Here is a 9,152-nt window from a genome sequence, read left to right as displayed (position 1 = left end):
GGGAATCATTGAGAATAGATAATTAACTTTGGGTAAGATTTTCATTTTTACCGTGGCTACCTTGCCCATAAGGGACAGAGGCAGGTTGGTCCAGCGTGTTAGATCGTCCTGTATGTTTTTCAGTAATGGGGTGTAGTTTAGCTGCACCAGTTCTGATATTTTGGGGGGAAAATAAATACCTAGATATTTTATATTGCCTGATTTAACTGGTATTGTGGGTCCTTGCTCCGCATTACTGTTCAGTGGTAATAAAACAGATTTATTCCAATTAATGGAATAGTCTGATATAGAAGAGAATTCATTAATGATTGTTGCCGTTTCATTTACAGAATGTATATTACTTAAAAACAGTAATATGTCATCTGCATAGAGACTAATTTTATGATGGCTGTGTTTGGTTTTAATTCCTTTGATACTCTCATTCTGTCTTATTGCTGCAGCTAGAGGCTCGATAAATATTGCAAAAAGAGAGGGGGAGAGTGGGCAACCCTGTCTAGTTCCTCTTCCAAGAAAAAACCTGTTGGAAGTCTGTTTATTAGTTCTAACTGATGCATTGGGGTTGTGATATAATATTTTGATCCAATTGATGAATGATTCTCCAAACCCAAACTTATGGAGGGCAGCAATGAGGAACTTCCAATTTACTCTATCAAAGGCTTTTTCAGCATCCAGTGATAGTATAGTCATTTCCTGGTTTTTGATGGTGGCAAAGTCTATTATGTTAACGAGTCTGCGGACATTGTCATCCGAGTGTCTGCCTTTGATGAATCCAGTTTGATCAAGGTGAATTATGCGAGGAGTGACTTTTTCTATTCTCTGTGCTAGTGCTTTGCAGATAATTTTTACATCTGCATTAATTAAAGAAATGGGGCGATAGCTTGAAGGACTCGTGGGGTCTTTGTCTGGTTTTAGAAGAAGGATAATGTTGGCAGAGTTCATGTTAGGTGGTAGAGATTGGCTTTCATTGATAAATTTTACCGTTTTATAAAACGTTGGTGCCAGTTGTTCCCAGAATTCCTTATAAAACTCTGCTGGAAAGCCGTCGGGTCCTGGTGCTTTGCTGTTAGGCATAAGTAACAGAGCTTCATGAAGCTCAGACAACGAGAGCGGAGAGTCTAAATTTGTGATTTGATCTTCGTTTAACTTGGGCAGGTTTATATTGTTAAGAAATGAGTTGATGCTTTGTTCTGATGGATTGATCTGTGGAGTGTATAAGTTTTGATAAAAGTCTTTAAACGCATTATTAATTTTTACCGGGTCATGGGTGACATTCCCTGTTTTGTCCATAATAGAAGCGATTGTTGATTTTTCTTTATTAATTTTAAGCTGATTAGCTAGAAATTTGCCAGATTTATTCGAGTTTTCATATCTTTCCAGTCGAAGCCTTTGTATCTGGAATTGTGTTTGTTTATTGATGATGTCATTAAACTGCAGCTTTAAATTTTTCAGGTCGCCCAGTATGTGTTCCTGTGCAGAAGCAGCATAAGCAGTCTCCAGGGTTTTGATTTTATTTTCTAATTCTAATAAATCTGCTTTCTCTTTGCGTTTTTTATGCGTTGAATAAGAGATGATTTTCCCTCTCATGACTGCTTTTGCTGTTTCCCAAAGAATACTTGGTGATATTTCAGAAGTATTGTTGAATTCTAAGAAGGTTGCCCACTCTTTTTTAAAGAATTCAATAAATTCCTGGTCTTTTAACAGAGACGTATTAAATCTCCAGGTTGAACCTGAGGGTGTGGGTACTTCCCTTGAAATAGTAACAGAAACTGGTGCATGGTCACTGATAATAATTGGATGAATGTTGGAACTTTTAATTTCTTTCAAAAGGGAGTTACTGACTAATAAATAATCTAAACGAGAGTGTGAATGATGAACTGGAGAGAAAAAGGTGAACCCCTTAGTGTTTGGATGACATGAGCGCCAAGCGTCGCAGAGACCCAGATCATTCATGTACTGCTTTAGAATACTTGCAGACTGCCATGTACGCTGGTTTGCTGCTGTGCTGAGTCTGTCAAGTTCAGGGTCCATAATAAGGTTGACGTCTCCTCCTATAATGATTGTGGAGTCAGAGTGAGCTGAGAGTGAGGTGAAGAATCTGTGAAAGAAGGAAGAGTCGTCAACATTCGGACCATAGATGCTGGCGATGCAAAAGTCTTTATTCTGAATGGATATATTAATGATTACAAATCTGCCTTCTGGGTCAGTTACTGTGTCCTTATGAGTAAATGTAACATTTTTCTTAATCAAAACTGCAACCCCTCTTTGTTTGGAGTTGAAACTGGCAGAATACATAACTGGATACTGGGAACAGCACAGGAGATTACCAGCTGATAAAGATAAATGGGTCTCCTGCAGCAGAGCTATATCTGCTTTAAGATCATTCAGGTGATTTAACACTTTCAATCTCTTTGGTCCAGTGCCAAGTCCACGCACATTCCAGCTAACGATGTTAAGACTGTTCATAGCTGTTCTAACCGTTTTATCAGAACTCTTTGATCGCAGGTGTTTCTGTTATGATCCTAACAAGCAGGCAGGGAGTGTGATGTAGCCAACTCGAAACAGGTTTTCCCACCGGGACCCGTTACCATAGTCACAACCATCACGCAGATTAAAACCTGACCTTGGGGAGTTCACAGCCTCTTTCTTCTTGCTATGTTTGTGTCCACAGGCATAGAGAAAGTAGGAACAAAGTGAGCAATGAGAGAAACTTCCAATATTTGTCTCAATCAACAGAAGTGTAAAAGTTCAGAGTGATACACAGAAAACCAACGATATTCCTCGAATTATAAAATGTAAATTCTTCAACGACGGACACATCTTTTATCACATTGATTTGAATCATTTCAAGATTGGAGCTGGTTACATCTGAAAAACACAAGACGCCTACATCCACAGATCTGAAAATGTTTGTATGACAATCAGGTGTTACTGTGTCCCAAGGAGACTGTTTCCCGCTGCAGCTGCTCACATAACAGCGCAATGGAAGATCCACCACCGAGACTGCCTGGAACTGCTTAGATCCCCTGCCATTCGCCAGAAGACATGAAAACAAGCTTCAGTAAATGCATCATTATCTTTTTTCGTAATTAGCACTTACAGATCCGTGTTTTTTTTTTCTTTTCTCTATTTTATTGTTAGTGCAGGCAGAAAACATATCTTTTTTTTCGTTTAAATGTTTTTTTAACTGTTAAGAAAAACATCCCCCCCCCCCCCAAAAAAAAAGTCGTTTTCTGCTCTGTGTGCTGTTGCTTTTACACCAAATGCCAATAAAATAAGAAATATAAAAACATTGAGATTTTTGCATAAACAAAGTGAATTAGCTGAGGGCTAAAGGTTGTACTCAGGAAAGGGTAACACATTATTACTCCACAACAGTGGCAGAGCTAGAATGTTTTATATGGGTGGGTGACCTGGGGTAAAAGAATTTGGAAGGGTGGCAAATGAGAACAGCAGAGTGGACAGCCATTACAAATAAAAGGATCAAAAATACGTAGTTTTTGTCAATAATGATACTAATATTTACTCAGAAATTGAGTGGATAAGTGGGGGGATTAGTGGGAGCAGCTGCCCCCATGTGGCTCTGCCTCTGCAGCAAAACTCTGAAAGGTCCACAGCTTGGTTTGGTTAATTGTGCTTTCTTAGATGACCCCACACTTGCATTGACGTGTTCTCCCTACCATGACAAAGGTGGATAAAGGTGGAAAGATTTCATGTAATCCATGGACACCAGTGAAGATCACAAATCATTGAAGAAAAAAGGTTCAGAGCACTGTCTAGTGGGTCTAGATGACCCAACTCCCAATGTTAAAGTGCCTAGGATAGCACAAGGGTTACAAATTGATAGGAGAGCTCACATTTGATGAGTTTTGGTTTTTTTTCAGAGGCTCCATATTTTGATTTATAGTACAATATTAAATGGACACGCTGCAAATACTGGCTCCTTAAAAATAAGTCAAAAATGATTACCCTGTTTGCAGATTTCCTTGAATTAGGCAAAATAGTCTGCCAAGATTAACGAAGAATTCTTATTTTAATAATGAAATTCTACTCACTAAGTTTGTTCTGCTTACAAAAGACTTTCTTGATAAGATTATTTTCCTGCAAGACAGAAAATACAAGAATTTTTGCTTAAAACAAGAATGTTTTTATCTTCTTAAAATTAAGCTTTTGCAGTACGCAACCCAAATACCTCACAGTTCAATTTTTCTATATTGAACACTTTGTTCTCCCTTTGGGTTAATAATGGTTGCTTGAATACCTGCAAACAGAAACAACAATGGTTCTTTTCCTGTGAAACTAACCAACACCCTGCTTTAGTTCAGGAGGCAAACCCCACATTTATCTGTAATGTAGGACAATTAAGTATTTTGTTGATGAAGATTAGGGTTGAGGTTCATCTGTTTGACCCTGAACCATGTTTTCAGTTGTGTTACTCTGCGATCAGACTGCAGGGGCCTTTTTTGGGAAGTTCTCCTCATTGGACACATGTCTTTCATCTGCCATCTTTCCCATCCGATTATTTGTTTCACCACACATGTTCCAGTGTCTCTGTTGCTCATCACCATCTTTCTTGCCCTCCCTGACCCCAACAAGCTATTGCAGATCCCCCCATAATGGGTCTGGCTCTGCTGGAATTAATCATATTTAACCTTAGCTAAAGAAATGTCAAATTTGTTGACAACAGTTAACAGTTAAACCATGTCAACAATGTGTGGATCAGCTTTAAATTCCATGTCACACAGCCACTTTGTACATTTTGTGCATTTTACATGTATGATATTTTTGGTCTTTCGTGATACATGCGTGATATGATGAATTCCTACGTTTTTCTTGCGTTCGTCATTCCTCGATGTGCACAGATGTCCGTTGAGGGTTTCCGCCGCCAGGTCTTTACGTAAATTCGGTTTTGAGCTGTTCAAAATTATTGGTCGGTTAACACAGTGTTTTTCAACCCTTTTTTGAGCCACGGCACACTTTAACCCTGACAAAAATCCCGCGGCACACCAGCATCCAAAAAAAAAAAAGCAGAAATTCATGGTCTGTATTGATCGACCGCCCCCCCCCCCGCGCGCAATCTCACGTGGATTTTTGTGATAATTGTGCCAGAAAAAGCAAGAAGTTGCGGCTGTTTTTTTCTAAGAGATGATATTTTTGTTAGAACTGAGCGACTTTATCAGCAGAATTAAGAACAAGGAAGTGAAGACTTTCACCACTTCTGATTGGTCAGACTGATGACATGTGATCAAGTCTTCAAGAATGATTGGCGGAGACAGTTAAAGGGCCGGGACTTTTCCTTACACAGTTATAGCTGCAGCTGAATCGCGGTACCGTGATTCTTATCAAAATGTCTTTAATAGAATTAAATAAACACAAATAAAAAGTAATTTTAAGATCTTTTATATTCCTAACTACTCAGTGTTTTATCAGGGCCTGTTTGGATGAACACAGAGCTGAAATCCTGGAGATGAAAAATGTTTTTAGATCAGTGAATGAGGGCAATTTCTCCACGGCGCACTTGACCATCTCCCACGGCACACTAGTGTGCCGCGGCACACTGGTTGAAAAACACTGGGTTAACAATTACATAGTTGCGCATATTTTACATAGCTTATACGCAAAATTATGTAATTCTTAGACAATTGTGCTTTATTTACCCAAATTTACACACGCATTTGTGGCTTTCCACAACTATTCCATGTGTGTCTAACAGACTAACGCCTGTACCACTGATGTAAAACTTTTACATCGCGAATACGCCACACTTATCATGTCCAAATTCGTAAATGATGCACAAATTACTTATGAATTGTATCTAAACAGCCAAATAATCACACACGGTTCATGTTCTACGTTGTTTCACATGTTCTTTGCGTGGTGTACACTTATCGGTACTTCTTCCGTGGTTTAAAGGTGGTTCATTTGTGATAAATTTGTGAAAATTTTACGTAAAGACCACTACTTTTTTCACCTATTCCACAGCTTTTAAATGTACGTAGTGACTGTGTGATATAACCTTCAGACAGTGGGGGATTTTTCCTGAACACTCATGTCAATATTTTTGCATCTTAAACTAACATTGTGAGTAAAGACATAATTGATACTATCTATGTGTAATAAAAAAATAAACAATATCTCAAAATGTTTTTGTGGATTTAATGAAACAATGAAAAAAATAAAGTAATTAAAAAAAAACATTCTGACCATACTTTTAGTGGACTTTTCAGGGTTTTTTTAAGATTCTTTTGAATCATATGATTTAATTTTTTGTTACATCACATGTAGACTAATATATGTATTCCACTCACAACCTATTTTAAATCATTTTTTTTAATCAAGAGTAGGCTGGTTTCTCTGTGTCTTATAATTAGAGCTCAATCGTACATGAGCTGTGTGTGTTGAATGTTTGCACAAAATATGTTATAAAGATTGGTGTCAGTTCACAAGTGGCCTAACTGTGAGGTCAGCAAAGGTCTGCAAGCCATGGGTGTGAAAAACCGTTTGGCACTCATTAAGAAAAATCGCTTTGGTTTCATCTGTAAACTGCATGAATCCCAGCTTTCATGCAGAGGCTCGTTTTAAGCCAGGCGCTCCCGTCTCCTCACCAATTAGCCTATCTACGTGCATCAGTGTGTTTCCTTTTGCAAAAATTACTTAACAAGCACATCATTTAAAACCATTAATCCTTTTCTGTGAGGCTGTTGTCGTGGCAACCGTGGATAATTGAATGAAAATCGCAATATCCAAGCTGTGGTTGGCTCAAATAATTCAATGCATCTTTAGGCAGATTAAGTTAATTCCACATTAAGACAGCTATAATACAGGTTATAGAGATTGAGTGAGTAGGTTACAATTGACCACTATGATTCATCTTTTCTTCCTAATTTTGATAATCATTCACAAAAAGACAAAAATTACATGTGAAGGATGTTAAAAGAAACTCTTGAATGAGTGTTTTAGTTTTCAATGGAAATAGGCAGTTGTTCAAACACGGTGTTCAATTAAATAACATGCATGTTTCTTTTTTTCTTCACATTTTTCCTTTAGTAAAATTTACTATAATTTCCTATATATTTCTGTGATGTCTCATCAAACACATTTCTGACCATTTCCCCATATTCACACTATGTTTTCTCCTTTAGCTAAATATTTGAGGCTTACTCCACGCTAACAATCCCACCCAAAATTCAGAAGCAAATTCTAATAAACTCCTGCCACTCTGCAGAAACCATCCATCCATCCATTCATCCATCTTCTTCCTCGAGGGGATAAAGCTAGCACAAACAACATGCCCTGAAAATAAAAACATGAAGGCTACACAGGGGCAATCGGGGTTTTTAGCACCACCTCATTAATTTCACCACATTAACATTAAAAAATATAGCATCATTTATATATTATAATATAGTGGCCTACATGGTGTATAGACAGGTTGCAATAGTTGTCTCAATGGGCTTCATACAGTTAATTGTATAAAAACATGAAATCAGTCACACAATTCAATAGGTAATGGCCAAACTAAACTGAACAGACTGAACTAAAGTGGGGATTCCTGCCCTTAGACCCTCCTTCTCAGTTAGATAAAAGCCCACCCCAAAAAAATGGGAACTGAACTGTGAGTTTCAACTCAGCCAGCTAAGCTGATTTTTATTCACTGGGGAAGTAGCCAGTTCCAATGTAAAATGGAAGGTACTTAGATCTGAAATGATGGGGTTATGAGGAAGGACACCCAGTTGGCTGATCTCTATTCTGAGTTAAAACAAGGTCCAGGGTGTACTTGTGAGAATGAGTGGATTCATTGTGTTTTGTGTGAAACCAACATTATCTAATAAAGCTGCAAGCATTTCCTATACAGCCACAAGGGTCATCAATGAATTTTAAAATTCACTAGGGCAGTGCTTATGCATTAGCGCACATGCATCAGTAACTGTTTTTCTTTTATTAGTATCCCTTACGTTTCATTTAACAAAGAGACTATACCAAAGCTAATTGTTTACTCACATTTTTTATTAGTCGGCTGTGGTTTCAGGGAGGCGTCCAAGAGGTCTGATGAGGTAAGTGTAAAACAAAATTGTTTTTTTTGTGTGTTAAGAAGAAGAAAAATCACAATGTAACTTGAAAAATATTTTATTCCTTTACCCACCACTAGATGAACCCAAAATTCAAGTTTTGCTTTATAAATGCACTTCTAAGTTAATAAACACAATGTAGTTAAATTAAATGCTTCATATATCTTTAAGAATATCACTAATGCAGATGATAATTTATTTTGTCACGAAGTAAAACAATGAATAAGTGAAAACATTCAAGTAAACATGTGTTAGTGTGTGTTGATATGACCAATCTAACAGAAGTAGCTTCCTGAAAAAGCCAGGAAAATTACTACATGAAAAAAAATTAAACAGTTTTGATAACTGTAACTAATAAATCAGAGTATTTCTAACTACATCAATTGTTACTAAAATTTCTAATTTTGAAATAAACATGTGTCATGGTCTGCTTGAACTTTATAAGGAAACCTGAAGAAGTTACTGCTACAAACCTGATGAAAAAGGAGGTAAGTTAAAAAAAACACTTGAATGTTAGTGGAGTTTGATCCCTTCTCATATAATAAAGTATATTTAAATTGTTCATTCTTACATAAACTGACAGGAACAACAAATCAAACAAACTCCAGGTTCAGTGTACACTCTATTATTACCATCTAGTGGTTTGTTGTAGCATTTACATCTTGTTCATTTAACTTTTGGCCAGACTTTTGTTTTATGAATACTTCATGTATCAAAAGTATGGCCTTTTTTTGGTGTCAGCTTAACAGTGATGGTTTAATTTTTGCATGCAGAGGACAATTAACAGCTGACAGAAAATTATTGACCAATTTAAAGTAAATAAAGAGAAAATTTTATGTATTGATTGACTGCATGAATCGAATGTTAAGAAAATGTCTCTTGAAAATTAAATAATCTTCTTTTGAAAGACTTTTTATAACACAGTTTCTTCCATAAATGCAATACATTTCTCAGTATATCAGAAATTGTGTTACATTCAGTTGTTGTCAAATGTAATGTTAACATTCAATCACTTTAGGAGAAAAAGAAAATCTACCATGGTCTTGTTTGTGTAATTTAAATGATACAGCTGATGTGGTCATTGTT

This window comes from Oryzias latipes, chromosome 21, assembly GCF_053564925.1.
Source record: "Oryzias latipes strain Hd-rR chromosome 21, Olatipes_Hd-rR_3.1".
In the NCBI taxonomy this organism is placed as follows: Eukaryota; Metazoa; Chordata; class Actinopteri; order Beloniformes; family Adrianichthyidae; genus Oryzias; species Oryzias latipes.
This window is presented reverse-complemented; position numbering follows the sequence as displayed.